Raw genomic sequence first — 23,370 nt, 5'->3', positions numbered from 1 at the left:
GCTATGCAGGGCCCACACTTAAGAAGTGAGGGAGTTTATCTCCTTTAGGTTAGAATGGCGACATGGCTATTTGGAATTCATCTGCTCCAGAGATGGGTCTCTTCTCCCCATTTATCATTTATTCAGACATTTAGGTATACAAGCATGATCAAGTTGATATTTAGCACTTGGGTATAATTAAAAGCTACGATATCTATTGTCTTGCTCAAATTGTTCCAGCTTGTTCATTGTAAGATCTTTCAGTTGGTTTCGGTGTCCCCTTGACCTATCTCCCATCATTGTGGATAGTTTCAATTTTAGCATCTCTTTGCTTTGTGGCAATCAAGGTGCTTCAGGCTCATCTTATGTATTTCCTAGCCTAGTCCTAGAAATCAGCCATTTTTTCCAGGTAGCAGTGGTTCGTTTTATTGGAGAATGATATTAGACATTAAGTTCTTGGCATTCTCCTGGAAACTTTGATCCATTGGACTACCACTTTCTCACTCTGAATCAGCCCCATTTTTTCTTCCCTGTATTCATTTTCACTCTTTAAAATGTCTATTTCCCACCTTTTCCTTCCTTCCCAGAAGGTGTTCATCCAAACTAACCCATTCCTTTCACTTTTACTTGAGGATCATGCCCCCCATATTCATATCTCATTGCCACATTGTCATCAACCCATGTACTAACCTGTCTGTATTAGACTACTTCTCCTCCATCTAATATTGAAGTGGAAAAATCTGGGAACTCAGAGAATGAGGGAAAGGTGGATTATTCATTATTTTGTGCTCAGAATTTTCATATTATCTCTTTGTTCGCAATATTGTCCTCATCCTTGTCTTCAACTGTTTCTGTGTCTGGTGTCCCTGAGTCAGTCATTCCTCTGGCTCAATTTCTTGAGGAGAGAAACTGCTATCTGATGCTGGGGTAGAGGCAAAGCATCCCTGGCAGGAGTAGAAGAGATGGAATTCCACTGTGTCAGCCTCCTGCTAACTCCACTCCTTTTTTTCTTTTCCATGAAACTGGACTATACCTTCATTTAAAAAAAAAATCAAGATGTATCTATTTCCCCCACCATCTTTATTTTAATTGGTTCTTTTTAGTTAGATATGACAATAGATTTTATTTTGACATGATTATAAAAGCATAAAACATAATTTGTTCTAATTCACGTCTCAGTGTTTCTCCTTCTCCTCCCTCCCTCCTGTTCCCCCAACTCCACTCTTGAGAAAGGCACTATTTCCTGAAACTTTCTAGGTCCTGTGGTTTGAAGAAATCTCTTTCAGGGTCTCCATTTACTCACTTGGACCTATTTTTCCTACCCTTCACCCCATGTGCACATAGGTTTTATTTTCTTTGCCCCCCCAAAAAAACTGTTTATAAAAATACTTTCCTTAATCCAAATATTTTAACTACTGCTTTCTCCTCTTGTTGAGCTGAGGCTTTATCATTTTCATGTTCATTTTCTATCATTATAATAAGATTTTGGGAAAGAAGTGAAAATACATACTCAATCTGCCTTGCATTATTAAGAGTATCAGTTAGTTTTCAAAAATCCTGCCTTCTCATATCAACCCTTTTATTTAATTACTTTTTGTTTCCCAAACTTCTGTTTTCCATTACCATTGTTAGACTTATACTACAAAAATAAGGCAAGAAAGAATTTTGGTTTTTGGAGTGTCAAAGGACAAAAATTACAACAAATTTAGTTCAAAGATCTTTTTGACTTTTATATGCAATTCTATGATTGGACTAATCCTAGCTTCTTATCTGTTGTACACAATAGTGAATACTTTATAGGTAAAAATGAGGGCTTTCTCAGTGCGCTGATGGTGGTTTACTGGAATTGCCTCTTTTCTTTTTCTTTTTTTTTTTTCAACTAACCCACTTCAAAATTCAGTTGATGACAAGGCACTTCCATTCTGCTTTGGTCTGATCTGCTGGGTACCAGTGTAGGAGGCTAGTCCAAAACAGTAGCCTCCTGTAAACTTTAGCAGGAGCCGGAGACTGATTTGGATCCTAGCCATTCTGTTATATAACATTGAAATTAGGAGGTTAGTCTCCAAATAAATTGAGGGGGTGACTTGTTTCATCTCTTACTGTACTCCTACTTAAGTTTTGTTTGTTTTGCACCTTTAAATGTGTATTTAATAGCATATCCTTAACATGTCATTCTTTCTACTAAATAAAACCATTTATGTGAAATACTCTAACTTCTATTATTCAGAGCAAACCTATGAGATACATATTATTTTTGCTTTGTTTTGTTTTACAGATTAAAAATGTCTAAGCTTGAGTGGTTTAAGAAAAGTTAACAGATTGAAAAATGTTAATTTTTGAAAAAGGAATGCTCTCAGGAAGTATTTTTGGTATATAAAATTATATTGCATTTCTCTCTCTGTCTCTCTCTCTCTCTCTCTCTCTCTGTATACTGGGCTATATACCTTTCCCCAAACATATCACAAGGGTGGACATGTCTGTGCTTCAGTGAATGACATTTTTCTGCCAGTATTGGGCTTCTGCTCTCCTTGATATGTCTAATGAAGGCAGAGGTCTGGAACCTCTGCCTCACAAATTAATTCTTTAGAGACAGGGATAGGACCTACCCATAGGTCCTGGTATAGTGCCCAATATATTATAGATGTCTATTGAATATTTATAAAATGAATTATACAATATAATAATAGCAATAATAACAATGACATCATTTATATACTAATTTATTCATCTTAGTCACACTATACAGGAGGATCAAATCTCAGGGCTGCCTAAATCCATAGTTTATGTTCTTTTAAAAGATGCCACCTTTTACTATACCCAAATTCCCTTAATTTGTAGAAAAAGTGTAGTGAAGTGATTGATTATATACATTTTTTCTTAATGTTTATTCAAACCAGTTCCTTTATGTTTAATATTGTAAAATAAATGTCCAAAACTCAAGAAATTGGTTTGAATAAGAATTAGGTCCTATTTCATGTGGAGCATAAAAACATTCAAACTCCAATCTATTGAATAAATAAATAATATCCTTTCAAATTACATTTTGAAACTATTTTTTTCAATAATCCTGTCACTAGGTAAAGCAATTTTGGAAGTCCTATCTTTTAAGATTTCCGCTAGAGTCCCCATGTTGCTAGTCTGTGTCCTAAAGCCCAACCATACATGTTTAAATTATATTACTGGGTCTACTGACATTTTGATTTTAAATGTCATTGTGGCAAAAAATAATGATGCTTTCAAGAGACAATTTTTGGCATAAACTTTAATCTGCCAGCAATTGCTCAAAAGTGTTGGTTGCTGCAGGAACCATTAAACACAGATTTCAAGTCCTGCAAAAAGTCAGAGAAGGGGAAGAAAACCACCCTTTTTGAAGATACTCGTGAGTTGCCAGATTTGTAAGCAAAAAATCTTTATTTTATAATCAGATAAACTAAGATAATTTCCAGACAGAAACTTAATCTTGGGCAGACATAAAACGTGTGCAAATTTTAAACTTGAAAAGAATAATAAGAAAAGAGAAGGTGGAGCTACTACTCAGTTCTCTGCCCCATCCCCCTAAAAAAAAAAAAAGGAAAGGAAATCATGGAGTTTCTTTCTTTTTAAAATTTATTTTTTATTCTCACTGGCTATAGAGTTGAGAGAAACTCCTAGAAAAACTGTTAGGAAAGAAAGACCTAAACTTTAGTAACAATCCATTCATTGTTTACCAGAGAAAGGAAAACAAGCATTTTGATTTAAAACATGTATTTAGTACAAAAAAAATACTAAATTGCATGGGTTCATTCTTTGTGTAACAAAATGCTTCTTAATAATTTTAAATTTACTTGCTTTAATGAAGATTTCTCTTTCTGAATATTTTTTAAAACAGTGTATCAAAGAGTAAATGCCTCTCATTCATTTTCAGATAACCATTAAATGACTCTTTTTTTCAGACTGAATAAGAACATATGATCTTAGAAGTATAAGAAATATTGAAGTCCGGATTTTTTAGTATAACATGAAACTATTACTTAAAAAGATCTGCTATGTAAGTAACCTGATATTATGCCTAAATGCCCAGCCCATTTTATTTGGTGGTTTCTATTCATTATTCACACCCAGCTCACACAGTGCCAGCCCTGCAAAGCCCTTTTAAGCATTCCTGAACAGAATACTACCATGATACTCTATAAGACTGATGCTATCTGAATTATGCTATAATTATTTATAAGTCTGTCTCATACATGTATATGAATGTCTAGAGGATAGGAATCTTGTATTATGAAGCCTTCTGTTCTGAATGCCAAGTAGAGCACCTTGTGAAACTTACTAACTTATCATTCAAATATTTTTGGAGTGGATACAGGAGATGTCTGAATGGATGGATGAGAGAAAAATTTGAATGAGTAAAATTCTGTCTGACTTGGCTTCAGTAGTTGCTTAAAATATACGGATTCCTGGAATCAATCATATTTTACCATTAATTCTAACTTTATTTTCAGGATTATTTGTGTTGGTTATTTTGCCCATGTTGCTGACAAAATGTTAATAAGAACAGAAAAGAATGAATAAAAAACTGCTTGAAATCCAAGACTGATAAGATACTAGCCCTATGATCCATCAATTCTTCAAATTCTCCCAAGCCAGATGTTAAGGCCATTTAAATAACACACTTAAGTGGAGGGAGACTATGCCTCTGAACCCAGGAGGCCAGGGTTTAGTCTCTCAAATGATAAACAAGAATATGTTTTAACCCTCAACAAACAGAAGCCATTCCTTGTTATTTAGCAGATTTTTCCCACCAGAGCATAAAGGGATTGATATCTGCCAAGCAATAGATCCCTGGAATTGAAGATTTACTGGGAAAAGGACTATTTTCTTGATTTTCTAAATGTTAAAAATAATAATTTCTGAAAGCTTTTATCTGAGGTTTTAGAGAAGTGTAGTGATACAGTCCTGTTGCAGTAATGTCTGTGAAGACAATGAACAGTAGTTATTTATGTTTCAAAGTAGACTGAGACCTCCAACATCCATGAGAACTCAGACCCTCTTTGTAAATATTTTTAGGAATGATAAAAGGGAAGTTAATATATACATTTCCTCATCTTATTAAAGATAGGACTACAAATCAACCAATTAAGTCATTGAGCCAGCAAAACATCAAAGCCATATGTTCAGGGGAAAATTATTAAGTTAATTAGTGTATAGTCAAAACATTAGTGCATGCTATTTGTGGTCATTTGAATTAAGCAGAAATTTTCTGATTTTGGCTTGCTGACAGCACAGTCTATTCATCTACAATTTCTGTTAGAAGTCTGATTTTCCTTCTCAACTACAAACTTGTTGAATATACAAACCATGTTTTGTTTGTGACTCTGTTGCTACTATCCAGCTTTCTAGAGTCATTGTAAGTGCTGACAAAACCCAAAGGTCATTAAGGAATATTTTCTCCTAAAAGTTTTAGGAAAGTAGGGGTGAGATTGTTTGAAGTTCTCTTCTGAGGTATCCACTTAATCAGTGCTTCTGAAAAGTACAGTTTTGTACCAGGTAAGGACATTTAGTCAACAGCAAGACAGCTTCTAGGACAATGGTCCGAATGGATTACTGAGTTCATCGTAGCCATCGTGGTCTAGGTAAGAATATTATTTCCACAAAATTATAAATTAACGATGTGTGACTCATGACATATCCCCACCACAAAGTGACACATGCCTGACTGTACTTGATTTCAGACTGAGCTCAGTGGATATTTAACAGCATTAGAGCTGGATGGGCATTAATGTAATGTTCTAAGAATAGGCAACTGAAAAGAAACATACATTTCCCTTGGCATTCAGAAGTGAATTGTATTTCAGGGTATCCAGAATTCCTATGAATGTGAAAAAAAAGAGTATTATGTGGAATCATTCCAGTTAATAAATGCAGAAAGGACAATAGAAATAAATATGCCCTAGGCAACCACCAATGAAATAACTAAGAAGATCATCACTGATAGATTATAAAGTCATTAAAGGTGAGATTGACAGTTAATTTAATATGTAAAGTAAGAAATTTTGTGAGAGAGAGTATGAACTATTCGTAATTTTGCCATCACCATAGACCTAGACTGATGCAATTCCATGCAAAGGCACAGGTCCAGAAACTTAGAGAACATTTCTCTGTGGGCCAGGTAGCACACTGAAAGAAGTCCTGGAGTTAAGTGGAAATGTTGAATGGTGCGTCACCCTCTTTCGTGGTAGTGATTTCTAAATTGACATCAGCAGCCTGATGATAGGTATCGAACTAGATTCTGTTTAAAACCTACTATATGGAGGTAGTTTAAAATTATTTTATAGAGATAAGCCAAGCTTGATCATATGAAAAGTCAAATAATTATTCAACAGCTAAGCTAGGTTTAGAAGTAACAAAATAAGACAAACTTTGAAAATGAATACAATTTTCAAGGAAGAGGCAGGAACAGTAAATTCTACAAGAGTTAGAAGTAGGTAAATTCTATTTAATCCCAGTGGTCCAGGAAGACATTATAGGAAATACAGAATTCAAGCTTGACTATTTTTAAAAAGTAGGATTTATAAAGAGAGAAAGGAGAGAGAATTCTAGACAGTGGGGAGAGTATGTCCAAAAAGTACTGAACAGTGAGTGACAGCTGATAGGTCACAAACTGGCTCTACTGAGTAAAGACTTAATGGGAAATAAAAATGGAAAGACAGGTTAGTGATTCCTTCTGGGGTCCCTTGCATAGTGTCTCCCGAGCCTTCAGACCCTTTCCTGTCCTGGGGACATATTTAACCATGGGGCTCAGCAGCTTACCAACTAAGTAATGTGTCAACTCCATTAAAAACATTAGGGGACTTTGTTTCCTATAGGCTTCCTGTTCTCCCTTCCTTTAACCTAGTCCTTGGCTAGATCTTGTCAAAGTGCTTGCTTCTTGGTGTTTCAGAAACAAACAAATCTTTCAATGAGTTTGAAAGCATGCCTATTCCTCAGCCATAAAGAAGAATGAAATTATGCCATTTGCAGGAAAATGGGTGGAACTTGAGAACATAATGTTAAGTAAAGGGTTATATGTTTTCTCTCATATGTGGAAACTAGAGACAAAAATGGATAGAGTCTTTGAAAACCCACCCCATTTTGAAAATGGGGAATCTAAGGAAAATCAAAGGGAGATCAGTAGAGGAAAAGGAGAAGGAGGAGGAGGAGAGAAGGGAAAGGGAAAATACTGGCAAATAATATTGGACAAATTACTTTGTTGGATTGTGTGTATATATGAATATGCAACAACAAACTCTACCATTTTGTGCAACTATAATGTACCAATGAAAAATATGTTAAGCCAGAAGCAGTGGTGTATGCCTGCAACTCAGTGAGACCCTGTCTCTAAAAAATACAAAATAGAGTTGGCAATGTAGCTCAATGGTTGAGTGTCCCTGAGTTCAATCCCCAGTACCTCCCCAAAAGGGTTTAAAATAAACAAATTAAGAACAAGCCCATTCCTAATATATTTAAGATGGAATGATTGAAGATTACAGATTCATGTATAGTTACACAATTTCAGACCTTTAATTTTAGAGAGACTTTCTGATTCCAAAACTAAGATGTGGACTCATTTTATCAACTTATCTTTTTTATCCATATCTAATATTCTTCATTATTTATTTATTTTATTCTGTCCATTGAAAACAAGTTTGCTTGTTTGTTGTGTGTAATTGGTTTAGGAAGTAACTTCATCAACTACTTTTTTCCTGAGATGGGCTGACTTAAGAATATGGGCTCTGATTGTTTTAAATAAAGGTTTTTAGCAATCTGCCTTTATGCAAAACTGTATTTTTCATACAAAACTTTTCCATTACATTCAGTTATCACCTAGCAAGCACAGTGATATTCATCATCTGTGACTACTGTACTGTTAACCTTGACACCACCTGGAGGTAAGCAAGTGAACATAGGTTACATTAAAACCTAATGGGGTCTTTGGTTGCTTATTTGACAGCTCATTTGTTTGCAAGGAACAAATATTTTCTCACACTAGGTCAAGTAAAGGATAGTTTATGCTAAAAATACCAATGATCTGGAAGCTAAATATTAACAGGGCTAATGTTTAACTAATTAACTAAGGCAGCTCTGGGGACAGACTACTCAGTTTTCCTTCTCTTTCATCATCTCTGCTTTTCTCTATGAGTCTTCTCTAGTACCTCCTTAACAAACAGGGTTTTTTACACATTTAAAAATCCTGAGGTGGGCTCAGTGGTGAATTCCAGGGGCTCAGAGGCTGAGGCAAGAGGATTGCAATTTCAAAGTAGCCTCAGCAATTCAGCAAGGCCCCAAGCAACTTAGTGAGACCCTGTCTCTAAATATATAATAATGAAGCCAGAATTAGACAGGCAGTCAGTATAGATAGGTAAATCAAGTCAGGTCGGATCTAGGAGGCCAATTATGAGTGAGTCCGGGAAGTTGGAGATTTTCCCCTGAGGGATTGAAATGGTAATTCCTTCAGAGCCTTTCCTCCGCCCTTATCAAGAACCTCACCTGTTCATGGATAGGCAGAACTAACATCATCAAAATGGCGATATAGGTTTAATGCAATGCCAATCAAAATCCCAACAGCATTTCTTATAGAAATAGATAAAGCAATCATGAAATTCATCTGGAAAAATAAAAGACCCAGAATAGCAAAAACAATTCTAAGCAGAAAGAGTGAAACAGGTGGTATAGTGATACCAGACTTCAAACTATACTACAGAGCAATAGTAACAAAAACAGCGTGGTACTGGTACTGAAACAGGTGGGTGGACCAATGGTACAGAATAGAGGACACAGAGACCAATCCAGAAAATTACAACTACCTTATATTTGACAAAGATGCTAAAAGCATGCAATGGAGAAAGGATAGCATCTTCAACAAATGGTGCTGGGAAAAATGGAAATTTATATGCAATAAAATGAAACTAAATCCCTTTTTCTCGCCATGCACAAAAGTTAACTCAAAATGGATCAAGGAGCTAGGAATCAAACCAAAGACTCTGCGTCTAATAGAAGATAAAGTTGGCCCCAATCTCCATCTCATGGGGTCGGGCTCCAAATTCCTTAATAGGACACCTATAGCACAAGAGTTAAAAACAAGAATCAACAAATGGGACATACTCAAACTAAAAAGTTTTTTCTCAGCAAGAGAAACAATAAGGGAGGTAAATAGTGAGCCTACATCCTGGGAACAAATTTTCATTCCTCATACTTCACATAGAGCCCTAATATCCAGAGTATACAAAGAACTCAAAAAAATTAAACAATAAGTAAACAAATAACCCAATCAACAAATGGGCCAAGGACCTGAACAGACACTTCTCAGAGGACATACAATCAATCAACAAGTACACGAAAAAATGCTCACCATCTCTAGCAGTCAGAGAAATGCAAATTAAAACCACCCTAAGATACCATCTCACTCCAGTAAGAATGGCAGCCATTATGAAGTCAAACAATAACAAGTACTGGCGAGGATGTGGGGAAAAGGGTACACTTATACATTGCTGGTGGGACTGCAAATTGGTGCAGCCAACCTGGAAAGCAGTATGGAGATTCCTTGGAAAGCTGGGAATGGAACCACCATTCGACCCAGCTATTCCCCTTCTCGGACTATTCCCCAAAGACCTAAAAAGAGCATACTATAGGGATACTGCTACATCGATGTTCATAGCAGCACAATTCACAATAGCTAGACTATGGAACCAACCTACATGCCCTTCAATAGACGAATGGATAAAAAAAAAAAATGTGGCACTTACACACAATGGAATATTACTCAGCACTAAAAAATAACAAAATCATGGCATTTGCAGGGAAATGGATGGCATTAGAGCAGATTATGCTAAGTGAAGCTAGCCAATCCCTTATAAACAAATGCCAAATGTCTTCTTTGATATAAGGAGAACAACTAAGAACAGAGCAGGGAGGAAGAGCATGAGAAGAAGATTACCATTAAACAGGGACGAGAGGTGGGAGGGAAAGGGAGAGAGAAGGGGAATTGCATGGAAATGGAAGGAGACCCTCAGGGTTATACAAAATTACATATAAGAGGAGGTGAGGGGAAAGGGGGGGGGAACAAGAGAGAGAAATGAATTACAGTAGATGGGGTAGAGAGAGAAGATGGGAGGGGAAGGGAGGGGAGAGGGTATAGTAGGGGATAGGAAAGGCAGCAGAATACAACAGACACTAGTATGGCAGTATGTGTAAAAGTGGATGTGTAACCGATGTGATTCTGCAATCTGTACACGTGGTAAAAATGGGAGTTCATAACCCACTTGAATCAAATGTATGAAATATGATATGTCAAGAGCTATGTAATGTTTTGAACAATAATAAAAAAAAAAAGAAACTCACCTGCTCCAACCTGTTGCTAAGGTAACCTGTCTCAGGAATTGGCCCTCCCTACAGGGAGCTAAAAGGTTGTTCATTAATGTGTCCCCTGCTGCTCCTTCCTTGCCTTCCCCTTTCAGCCCACCTGTTTCCCACCTTTTGGCCAGCCCCCGCTTGCATTCCTGGGCCTAGTCAAAAGCAGGAAGGAGAAAGATGAGGGGAAGAGGGCAGGAGAACCAAGGGAGCCTAAGACATATAAGAAGGGCCGAACACCTCGTCTCTTAGGATACCAGGATACCAACATTGGCCCCCTTCTCCCTACCAGGAGAAGTCTATGTTACCCTTTTAAAACAAACCCTGCTTCATATGCTTGCCTCGGCGTTCTTCTCTAATGTTCAAACTTCAACATGTGAGGAAGCAGGACTCGTCACCCCTAACCAGCGGTATCATTGAGAGAGAGAGAGCCCACGTGAGCGCACGTGAAGGAGGGGTGCTGGGGATGTGGTTTAATGGTTAAGCACCCCTGGGTTCAGTTCAATCCCCAATGCCAAAAAATTAAAATAAAAAATAAACAAATTCTAATTCTTCAAAATTTCAATTTTTATTTTAGGATTATTCTAGCCTGTATGCAAAGTTCACCTTCTCATTCTTGTAAATAATCTCAATTCAAGAATTTTTTTTTCCACTCAGGGGCACTTGACCACTGAGCCACATCCCAGCCCTATTTTGTATTTTATTTTAGAGAAATGGTCTTACTGAGTTGCTTAGGGCCTTGCTTTTGCTGAAGCTGGCTTAGAACTTGAGATCCTCCTGCTTCAACCTCTTGAGCCACGGGACTACAGGTGTGCATCACCATACTTGGCCTCAATTCAAGAATTTCTGAACAGGAAATTGATTGCCTCAGTATCTCTCACACAATTAAAAGCTGTGGCTTTTAATTTATGGATTATACAATAATTTGTTAACTTGCCACCTGACAGGTTGTACTTGGGTAAAGTGTTCAACCTTTATCTGATAGTCTGTGATTGAGGTGCTGGGATATTTTGCTACAAAATTTGATCACTGTCACTCAGCTGTTTCCTAGATAGAACTATTTTTTTTTAAAAAAAATGGAAGTAAAAAAGAAAAGCCACAAACCTGTCAAATATATGTGCCTCAAACCCTTACAAGTCAACCCATGAGAAGAGTGAAAGTCAAAGGGTTGATATTGTATCCATCATGGGAAGAGGTTCTTACTTCAGGGACAAATAGAAAAAACTAAAGCAGGAGATCCTTGTGTTGTATGATTTTAGGGGTGCTGCTGCAGCTCTGGATTCCAAAGTCATGGTTTTTCTATTCAAGCACTAAATGATGCCCATGGATCCACTGAGGTAATTTCCTTCTGAATAAATCGTCTCCAGCACTCCCGCTACATGGTCATCCTGTTTTAACCCAAATGCTTCCAGAGAGGCAGAGCTTATTTCATGGGGCACCTGGTTCAAGCAGCACCAGCCCTGTAAGAAATTTCACTTAAGTTATATTCAGTATTTGTTTAATTTTGAAGGGTAATAATTCATGGATATTCTGAACTACGTGGGAATAGGATATGAATAACAGATTCTGAGAGCAAAAGCACAAGGTGAAATGCATTGATGGAATATGTCTGTATTTCACAAATTCTAGAGCAGAGCCAAGCTTAGGGAAGACAATTATCCAAGCTTCCCAGGGAATATAATGAGTGGTAGTTTCCCTGTTACCAAAAGATTCCAACCTCTTTTTTTCCTGAATTGTGAATTTAGAAAGTAAAATCTATTGACCAAAAAGGGGTCAGCTCTTTACTTTCAATACTCGATGGTCAGTAGAGGATTACTTAGCCAAAATGTGGCTCCTTGGAGTCTTCTTATGGATAGTCGGGGCAGTTCTGAGAGAAGTGACCACCACAGTCAGGAATTAAAGCCCAAACCTTTTCATAGAGAGTTCAAATGTGTCAGTGATCTGGTCTCACCCTCTACTTACATCCTCATGTTTTCCTACTCACTTTCCCTGTCTAGATCTTTATTTGGGTCACAGTAACTAATTACACCATTCACCATCAAGCTTTCTGGCTTCTGCTCATAGTTTCCTCTGTATGGAAAGTACATCCATAATTGTCCCATCCATACCTTATTTTAAAATTTTAATTTCTGTCAATTAATTTAACTTCCCAGAGGCAACCACTTTCGATTCTTTTAACTGCTTCTTTTGATACTTGCATCCATATTGTCAAATAAGATATTTATATTCAATATTGCTTTTTTTTCTGATTTTACACCTAACTGTTGACTTTCTACCCAGAGAACATCCTCCTCTGGCCACATGCACTTTTTCATTTTCTCCACACTTCCAAGATAGTTTTTATGTTTTTCAGTGTTGGTTAGATGACTGCTTGCTGGGTACATTGCTACAAGTGTAAATGTTGTTCATAGGTAACCACATGGTACACATTTACTTTTTTAGTACATTCTTTTATTTCCCCTGGGGTTAACAATTGCTTCTTTTTCTGTGTACCAATGCATCCCAAAACGAACTTGCACTAACTTACCCATACCTCCACTATAGGTATAAATCTCCTTGATGTGTTTAAGCATCCTGAGTAATGTATTCATTTCATCTGTTTCTCTGAAACAGTCCTTCTGGAGCTTTCCTTCCTCCTAGTGTCATGTGACTACGGTGTTTCCTACAACTGTGGAAACCCAGTTCCTTAAACGCCTCTTCACCATCTTCTTGGGGATTTCCTTTCCTTCTCTCGTATATTCCATCCAATTATCTGCTTCTTTTGGTTATTCACGTAGCTACCTGACAAAACTGGGTGGTAAAGTGTGGAGAGTTTTTGTGACTGAAACTGTCTTCACCATAATTATTTAAGCTACATAGAAAATCTTTTGTTATAAATAACTTTTCCTCCAAAGTTTGAAAGCAATGTTCCACATTATTTTAGCTTTTTCAATTCTAAACACGTGAACATCCTCTCTCTCATTTTCTCCCTCCCTTTCTCACTCTCATCTTTATTTCTGTTTCAGATTTTAGGATCTTCTCTTCATCCAGTGTTTCCAAATTTCATAAGGATGTCTGTTGTTCTGGGTGTGCCTTTCCTCATCCATTTTGCCAGACACTTAATGGGCACTTTCCATTTGGAAACTTTTGTCTTTCATTTCTACCAATATCTTTATTTTTTCTTTTGGTGATTTACTTCCTTTAGATATCTCTATTATATCTGACTGAAGCCCCTACTTTTGGTTTTAGAATACGTAGGACTGATCTCATAGTTTTCTGTTATATTTTATATCCTATTTTTGTTGTTCTACTTTCTTGGGAATTTTTTTTCATGGTATTTCCTCAAAAGGAGGGATTTGTAATGAATATATATCAGTGTGTGTGTGTATGTATGTATGTATGTTTCTAAGTTATTTATTTATTTATTTATTTATTTTTTATTTTTTTTATTGGTTGTTCAAAACATTACAAAGCTCATGATATATCATCTGTCATACATTTGACTCAATTGGGTTATGAACTCCCATTTTTACCCCAAATACATATTGCAGAATCACATCGGTTACACACTCACATTTTTACATAATGGCATATTAGTGACTGTTGTATTCTGCTACCTTTCCTTTCCCCTCACAACCTCTTATATGTAATTTTGTGTAACATTGAGGGTCTCCTACCATTTCCATATGCTTTCCCTTCTCTCTCCCTTTCTCTCCCCCCACTCGTCTTTGTTTAATGTTAATCTTTTCCTCATGCTCTTCCTCCCTGTTCTGTTCTTAGTTGCTCTCTTTATATCAAAGAAGACATTTGGCATTTGTTTTTTAAGGATTGGCTAGCTTCGCTTAGCATAATCTGCTCTAATGCCATCCATTTCCCTGCAAATTCTATGATTTTGTCATTTTTTATTGCTGCGTAGTACTCCATCATGTATAGATGCCACATTTTTTTTATCCATTCATCTATTGAAGGGCATCTAGGTTGGTTCCACAGTCTAGCTATTGTGAATTGTGCTGCTATGATCATTGATGTGGCAGTATCCCTATAGTACGCTCTTTTAAGATCCTCAGGGAATAGTCCAGGTTATTTAATGTAAAGATTATAAATATAAATAAGTAAATATAAATAAATATTTGCAAAAAATTTGCAAACAGAATTCCTCTACAATTTTCTAAGTCTTCAATTAAACATTCATAATTCAATTCCACCTTCAGTAAGGTTGGTTAATGGGTGTTTCTTCATATTATATAGTGGAAAGTAGGCAAATATTTAAGGATTTTATTTTAAAATCAAAACCAAGAGACTAACTTTCTTAAAGAATGCTAAAGCTGTCTAAGTTCCTGGTGGTATTGCATATTAATTAACATGATTTATCTACTTAGTAATTAATTAAGAAACTTTAAATGACCCTTCACATTATTTTCTCCTGATACCCATCCTATAAAGCATCAATTCTTAGAGGAATAGATAGTAAAACTGGTCTTTGATGTGCTTTTCTTTTCTCTCTCCTCTCCAGCTCCAAATACACAGATGATCACACAGCAGTTGTACTTGCTACTGCTCCCCATGTTGTCGAAACCCTCCTCTCAACAAGGAAGTGGAGGTCAGTGAATTTCTTTAGTCAATGTGTTTGTGATTTGCCAGATGCCCTCTTTTCTCCATGCCTCAACCCTATAGGTAGCAATTAATAATGGCACTTGCAGTCACCTACCCTTCTGCATTACATTGGAGGAGAAGGAGCATTTAGGGACACTCAGATCACATTATATAGTCAGGGTTATTCCATTCATGTTCTGAATGTAAAGCTGAAATACAGGAGGCAGAGGAAATTATCTATCCCTCAATGCCTGACTTCTCCTGAATACTCTGTTTGGTGCATGAGATGGTCTAAAGTAATCTCTAAGTCTTCCCTCTAACTCATCCCATTAACCACCAAGTCCTTTCATTATACTTTCTTAATGTCTTTCTCTGGAAATTTGGATCCCTTTATTTCCACTGTCATTACTGATTTTATACCCTAATGATTCCTCTCTGAATGACTGCAGTAAATTCCTCAATGTTTTTCTACCTCTAGACCCTTTGATTCATGATGTATCCTTCATTAATGTTGTTACAAAATACACCACTGATTTTTCCACACTCACTATAGAGGCTCTTGTTACTTTCTGAGGAAAAAGCAAAACTCTAAACCATATCCTTGAGGCCACATGAATGATCTCACATCTGTTTGTGCTAACTTGTTCCTGCCAGGACTGGCGACATAATTTGTGGGGATCTGTTAGTAAACTTTTTAATTGTTGTGACCAAAAGATCTGACAAGAACAATATAGCAGAGGGAAAGTTTATTTGGGGCTCATGGTTTCTTCGTTCACAGTTCACAGACAGCGGACTCCTTGTTCTGGGCCCCAAAAGAGGCAGAACATTATGGTGGAAGAGCGTGGCAAAGAAAAACCACTCAGAACATGGCAATAAGGAAGCTGAGTCAGAGCTCTGCTGACCAGGAACAACATATAACTCCCAAAGGCATGCCCTATCTCTTCCAGCAACATCCTACCTGCCTACAGTTACTTAAATCTACTAATTTAAGCTCTGAACATCCTTGCATTGTTCCACACATGAGCTTTGGGTAACAAGCTTGATTCAAAATAAAAAAAATACAGGTACCGGTTCACATACTGAAAATGTCAAGGTGATGACAGCATAGGACTAAGACAAGTGTGGGATCCTTCTAGGTTCAGCACTTACATGAGTGCATAGATCACACGATTGTGAAGGCAGCCTTGCCCCAGACATTAAAAACTAAAACTAATAATAACAGTATGCCACCAGTCAAGACCTTTCTCCCCCTATTACTTAGAAAACCTCAAGTATTCCATGCTGTTTTCCCTTCTGTGACTTCCCTTGCTCAGACTGTTTCCTTTGTCTGGAGAAATCATACTGTTCTTGCAAACTCAGTTTAGATCTATTAAACTCTAGCTGTGCTACTCCTGACCTCTCATCTCCTTTTACTTCTAACTTTGATTAAATGTACCTCTTCTATGCTGCTATGATCCCTGGTGTGTGCTTTTGTGATAGATTCTATCATTAAGTTGTTTATATAGTTTTCTCTCTCTCAGTCTGTGAGCTCTTTGATTCTCCCCTTGACATCCCAGAGCTGGCATGCAGTCTGTGCATAATAAAAGTTTGTTGAACATAAAATTAAAAACAAACTTATTTTAGGAATAAAATTTAGAATTTTAATTCTGTAATTCATTTCAAAACAGGACATATAATTCTTCTCTTTGCACAAACTTAAAAGTGCATATTTTGATAGCATCTATCAGCTACAGTGTTAAAACACAGACTTCACTCTATGTTATGAAGATTAGAGGGAATAATTTGACCTTTAAAGTTAGATATGAGTCTATACTACAGCTATTAAAATCCAATTTTAACTCAATTCTTTGATGCATCATATTTTAGCCTAGTGAATAATTAACTTTTCATAAACTCTGCATATTTTAGAGACACTCTAGAGATTTTTTTTTAAGAAGTATGTTTCTTAGCTCCTTGACTGACATTTACTGTCTAAAATTTATCAGAGACAGAGAAATAGATCTATCAGTATTTCTTCCTCTCCCAGGTTCTGCTCCCCATTTCTTTGAATGATTAAAATAACGTGTTAATTAATATTTGCAATATAATTTCACAGCAGAATATGATCTCTTGGCCTAACATGCTAAGTTCCCCAACTTACTTATTGATAATGTCTTATTACAAATAATCTATAAGATAAAGTAATTACTAAAAGCATATACAGCTGAAGTGTTCTCTCCAATGACATTTTTATATATTTTAAAACATACTATATTTAAATTTTTCATTTATCTTCATGTCCCCATGATATTAAGAAGTTTGCATGTTTTAAAAATACTCTAAGAACTTTAAAAGTATATTTGTTAGATCTTTGCTAATATTTTGAGTGATATTTGATAAGATTGATAATAATCTTATTAATATAATGTAAAAAAATCCCTAATGTTTCCATGTGGAAATAGCATTATTCACTCAGTGATATCTTTTTGTAGAAATTTTCAATGGTTTCTAACTTTTTTCCCAAAATAAATAGGACTTTAACAACCTTCTATCTATATAAACATATAAATGTGTTAGTATGAATATTTTTATTTTCCTAAGATACATATATCCAAGTAAAACAGCATTATCAAATTGCTTACCACAGAGATTGCACCAACCTATATTTCATAAATCCATACATTTATAACATTGCGTATATTATTTATCTTTCATTCTTTAAAAAACAACAATTGCTGGATTTTATATCACTCTAGTTAGAATGGCAATCGACAAATAGTAACTACTTGTGGAGATCTGGGGGTGAAAACATAATGTTTATATATTGTTGGTAGGATGGCAAATTAGTGCAACTACTTTAGAAAGCACTATGAAACTTTCACAAAAATTAGGAATATATTCACCATATAACCCAGCTATACCCTACCTTGGTGATTTATCTAAAAGAACTAAAATAAGCATACTATAGGGATACAAGGATACCTATAGTTCGATCCTCAGCACCACATACAAACAAGCTTTATAGCAGCACAACTCACAACAATCAAGTTATGGAACCAGCCTAGTTGCCCATCAACTAAAAAATGGATAAAGGAAATGTGGTATATAAACACAATGGAGTTTTACTTAGTCATAAAAAGGAATAAAATTATGTTATTTGCTGGTAAATGGATTGAATCAGAGAACACCATGCCAAATGAAATAAGTCAGATTTAAGAAATTAAGGGTCAAATGCTTTCTCTCATATGCAGAAACTAGAGATGCAGGGGGATGAAAAGGAATGAAAAAAGGGGGTCTTACAAGACTAGAAGAAAAACCATTAGAGTAGAGGAAGGAGATCCAGAGGTAAGGAACAGGGGGCAGGGAGAGTATGGGGAAGTATTGGGAAATAAAATCTTCTAATTATGCTATATCCATATATGAATATACTACAATGAATTCTACACATAAGTATGTATAATTACAATGCACTAATTAAAATAACAATTATGATAATAGAAGGGAAGAGGAGGGGCTGGGGATGTGGCTCAAGTGGTAGCGCACTCACCTGGCATGCGTGCGGCCTGAGTTCGATCCTCAGCACCACATACAAACAAAGATGTTGTGTCTGCCAAAAACTAAAAAAAAATAATAAATATTAAAAAAAAAATCTCTCTCTCTCTCACTCACTCTCTCTTAAAAAAAAGAAGGGAAGAGGAGAGGGGAAGGTACTGGGAAATGATTGATCCAATTATACTACGTACATGTAGGAATATGGCATAATGAATTCCATTATTATGTATATTATAATGCACCAATAAAAATAAGTAAATAAGTGAATAACATTTGCTAATTCAATGAAACATCTTTGTTTAAGGATATTTCTTTAGTTATTAATGAAATTCACTATTTTACTTAATTTTTATTATTTTATGTTCATTTGTTTGAATAGAAAGTGAGAGCACATAAAACTTCACATTCGTATCACTGTACCAATACATTTCCTGAAGGATTTTCTTCACTCCCATGGATTAATGGAATTCTAGAGAGCCCTTGCCTTGTGATACCTCCAGACACTTGTGTTTCTTTCTATATTTGCCTCCTCACGTCAGGCCCTTTAGCTGCTCTTTGTCCTCTTTCCATGTCTGACATGTTGATATTCTTGAGCTCTCTTCTTCAGCCTCTGCAATTGTCATTTGATTTCACCAACTCTAAAAGCTGGAGAAATCTTTTACATCTTTATGGATAAATATTTGTCTACCTTCTTTCTCCCTAGCTTCATAGATTGCCAACGGTTTACCGGATGTCTACATTTGGCTCTCCCAGTAATCTCAAAATCAGGAAATCTATAGTCTTACAGATCATTTCTGCCATCAAATTTGAACCCCTGAAGGCTTATTTCTCTTCCAATGTTTCAATCCTAAAATAACAACATCACCATCCATCCCATAGCTCAAAGCTAGAAATCACTGCCCTTTAGGCAAGTATTGTACTTCATCAATTGTGATGCTGAAATATCTCTCAAAGTGTGTTTCTCTCTATGGGTATCATCTTCGTCTAAAACCTTCTTGCCTGGGCTATTTAAACAGTTTTCCTAGCTGCAGCCCTCCATTTGTCAATTTGAACATGACAATGGTAAGTACATTCTTCACTGCATATTTTGTCATCACACTTTCATTCTTAAGATGCTCAGACTTTAGCTTTCAGCCAAGATGGAATAGCAGAACAGATTTATCTCCCACTTGAAAAAACTAAAAATGTTGACAGAACGTATGAAACTACAGCTTTCCTTCTTAACATGGATACTAGCAATAAAAGACAGTGGCATCTGAGCAGCAGAAAATTCACGGCATGGAGAATTTCCAGGAACTTGGTAAGGTACAAGAAATGAGATAGCTTCTCACAATTCCTAAAGTCTGCAGAGGTCTTTCCTGAGTATTCAGCAAAAAGCTGATAAATCATTGTATGTGAAGAAACTGCCCAGAGCTAAGGAGTAAAGTTAGCATTAGAGAGAACCATGCTGGGAATACTTTATTTTCTCCTCAGCAGAGTGGAAGGTCTTCATAATCCTAGGGCATTTAGTACATAGAACATTCAGAAGGGATTGACTTGGTGAGCAATTGGGCCTCAACTAAATGTTACACTAACTACAATTAACCAATCCTCAAAAAAAAAAAGCATGGAAATACTTTTTAGGAAATGAAAGTATAAATAAAAGACTTCTTCAGACATAAAATAAATTGAAGGAATTTATCACCAGCACACAAGAGAAGAATAACAAGGAAATCTGAAGAAACCTTTGGGATTGATTAATATGTTCACTATCTTGAATATGGTGATAGTTTCATAGGTGTGTGTGTGTACGTATGTGATATATATGCCAAATTTACCAGATCATGTGAACCTTAAATACTTGCAATTTATTATGTGTAAAGGATACTTTTTAAAAATTGTTATCATTATTTTAAAAAAGAAAACTATTCAGAAGCTTGGCATGAAGGCTAAAATCCTTACCAGGAATCAGAGATCCCTCCAAGATCTAGCCATGAACACCCTCTCCAGATTTGTCTTGCGAAATCCTGCACTTTCCATTTGTACAGATACATGAGTACTTCTCACCTGTGCACAGGCTAATTTATCTAAATCTGGTTAAATCTGATTCTCATCATGTTCTAGTTTAAACACCACTTTCTCGGGAAAGCCTCCCTGAGTCCCTAGAAGGCAAAATCCCCGTGCTGTATGCCCCATGATAGGTGCCCCATGCTGCCCCACAGTTCTTCTTTTATACCATCCAGACACTACATTTTCTTTTCAGATTGATTTGTAAATTACCTGAGAAAAAAAACTATCTTTCCCTATTTATGTATGGAATCCAAGGCTCGATTCAGGTTTTCCAAAAATAAGGTTGAATTATATCATAAGTGAATTGAGGAGGAGGAGGAAAGGAAACATTTTTAAGCAGGAGAACTTTCCCAGGACACACAGAATGATTCCAGGGAGAAGCTCTCATTTATCAGTTCACAAATTTAAACCTGCTCTTTTTTAGGCAAACTGTTTGTATGTACACTCTCTGTGCCCTCTCTTGGGGAATTTCAACTGTCCGAAAAGGAGACCAGGAAATTTTTCAAATGATTTTCTCAGGTCAGCTTGAAAAACTAGGAAAAGAATAACAAGTTAAGGAATTAATGTGAACTTGCTCTTTTGATATTGTCAGTTCCATACTCTGGACTCTACAAGCTGGATTTATTTACCATCTGAAAGATGGAATAAACTCAATAAGCTTTTAGGAGGAAAAACTGTGACTATGTAGCAATGGGGAAAAAAGATTTTCAGATGTTCCTATCAACAGAAAAATTAGAGGATCTCAGACAGAAGTTGGTTTTATCCCAAATAGACATAAAAATTAATATAGGATGCTGATTTTAAGTCCTTTGTTATAGACTGAGAAGTGAGATACCTGGGTCAAATGGTGGTTCCATTCCACGTTTTTAACCTGACTTGGTTTCTCCTTTGATTAGCCTTTTCTTTAGTGTAGTTTTTCCCTTTGCTGATTTTCATTGTTGGTTTTCATTTCCTCCTCCTGGAATATTTTGCTGAGAATGTTTCTGTAGAGCAGGCTTTCTCCCCATAAATTCTTTTAAACTTTTGTTTATCATGAAAGGTTTTTATTTTGTCACCAAATCTGAAGCTAAATTTTGCTGGATATAAGATTCTGGGTTGGATCCATTTTCTTTCAGAGCTTGGTATATGTTGTTCTATGATCTCCTGGCTTTGAGGGTCTGGGTTGAAAAATCTGCTGAGATACGAATTGTTCTCCCCCTATATGTGATCTGATTCCTCTCTCTTGTGGCTTTTAAGGTTCTACCCTTATTCTGTATGCTAGGCATTTTCATTATAATGTACCTGGGTGTAGATCTGTTGGACTTTTGTACATTTGGTGTCCTGTAAGCCTCTCCTATTTGATTTTCCAATTCATTCTTCATGTTTGGGAAAATTTCTGATATTAATTCTTTGAAAAAATTGTGTATTCCTTTGGTTTGAATTTCTGTTCTTTCCTTTATCCCAATATATCTTAGATTTGGTCTTTTGATGCTATCCCTTAATTCTTAGATGTTCTGTTCATGGTTTCTTATCATCTTCACTATGTGGTCAGCTTTATTTTCAAGATTGTATACTTTGTCTTCATTATCTGATGTTCTTTCTTCCAAGTGATCTAGTCTGTTAGTGATACTTTCTATTGAGTTTTTAAATTTGGTTTATTGTTTCTTTCATTTCTAGGATTTCTGATTTTTTTTTCAGAATCTCTATTGCTTTTTTGAAGTAATCTTTTGCTACCTGTATTTGCTCCCTTATCTCTTGTTGGTGTGTGTGATCAATGGTTGCCTGTATTTGCTATCTTATCTCTTTTTGCAATGATCAATTTTTGCCTATATTTGCTCATTCAGATCATTCTTTAATTTGTAGATTATTTTAATTATGTACATTCTGAAATCCTCTGACATTTCATCAACTGTGCTGTCCATGGATTCTATTATTGTAGTATCTTGGTTTGTTGGGGGCACTTTCTTCCCTTGTATTTTCATATTTTCTATGTGTCTCCCTTTCTTGCAGTGCAGATCTGAGGTATTACAGTTCCTACCCTATAATCTTGTAGTGTCCCTTCAGATTACCCGTACCTCACCTTGGTGTTGGACTTCTAGTCCCTGGCTGGTGTCCCACAATGAATGCTACTGCAACTAAAGGTGGTGGTGGCAATAGTGGAGGTAACTCAAATACAGAGGGGTGTCCCAAGATGGCTACAATCACTTTCAGAGATGGGGCTGAAAGGGTGAGTTGCCTTTCGAAGATGCAGCTGCTTCCAGGCCCTATCTCTTGTCTTAAGGTGGAGGCTACTGCACTGCACGGGGAGGGCTATGGCGATGACTGCAGTGTCCCAAGATGGAAGTGGGCTAGGCCTGGGCTCTGGTGTGGGCCTCCAGCTTGGGTCTACCAGTTGGCGGGGCTATCCTGGGCCTGGGCCTGGGCTCCTGTGTGGGTCTGCTGGGTGGTAGGGGTTCTAGACCTCACCTTGGCCTAGGCTCCTGCACAGGTCAGCGGGTTGGTCCTGGGCAGGGACTTGGACTTCAGGGTGGGTCCTGGTTGGCAAGGCAGTCCTGGGCCTAACCTTGGTCTTGGTTCCTACTGAGGTGGGTGCGGGAGGTTCTAAGTGCAGTCTGGACCTGGGCCCCAGTGTGATTTTTGCTCTATTTTAATTCAAGAATGGACATATGAATCTGTATTTGCATGTAAATATATGTAATGTGCCATTTATTATGTCAATCTTTAAAATACTTGTTGATATACAATTGATATACAGTATCCTGTATGTATTAAAAGTGTACAATTTGACAAACTTTGACATTTGAACACAACCATGAAAATCTCACCAAAATCAAGAAAATGAGCATATGTATTTGATGCTGTTTTAGTCAACTTTTTTGCTGCTGTGACCAAAAG

Source organism: Marmota marmota, unplaced genomic scaffold (assembly GCF_001458135.2).
Source record: "Marmota marmota marmota unplaced genomic scaffold, marMar, whole genome shotgun sequence".
Classification (NCBI taxonomy): domain Eukaryota; kingdom Metazoa; phylum Chordata; class Mammalia; order Rodentia; family Sciuridae; genus Marmota; species Marmota marmota.
The sequence above is the reverse complement of the archived record's forward strand: the minus strand, read 5'-3'. Positions refer to the sequence as shown.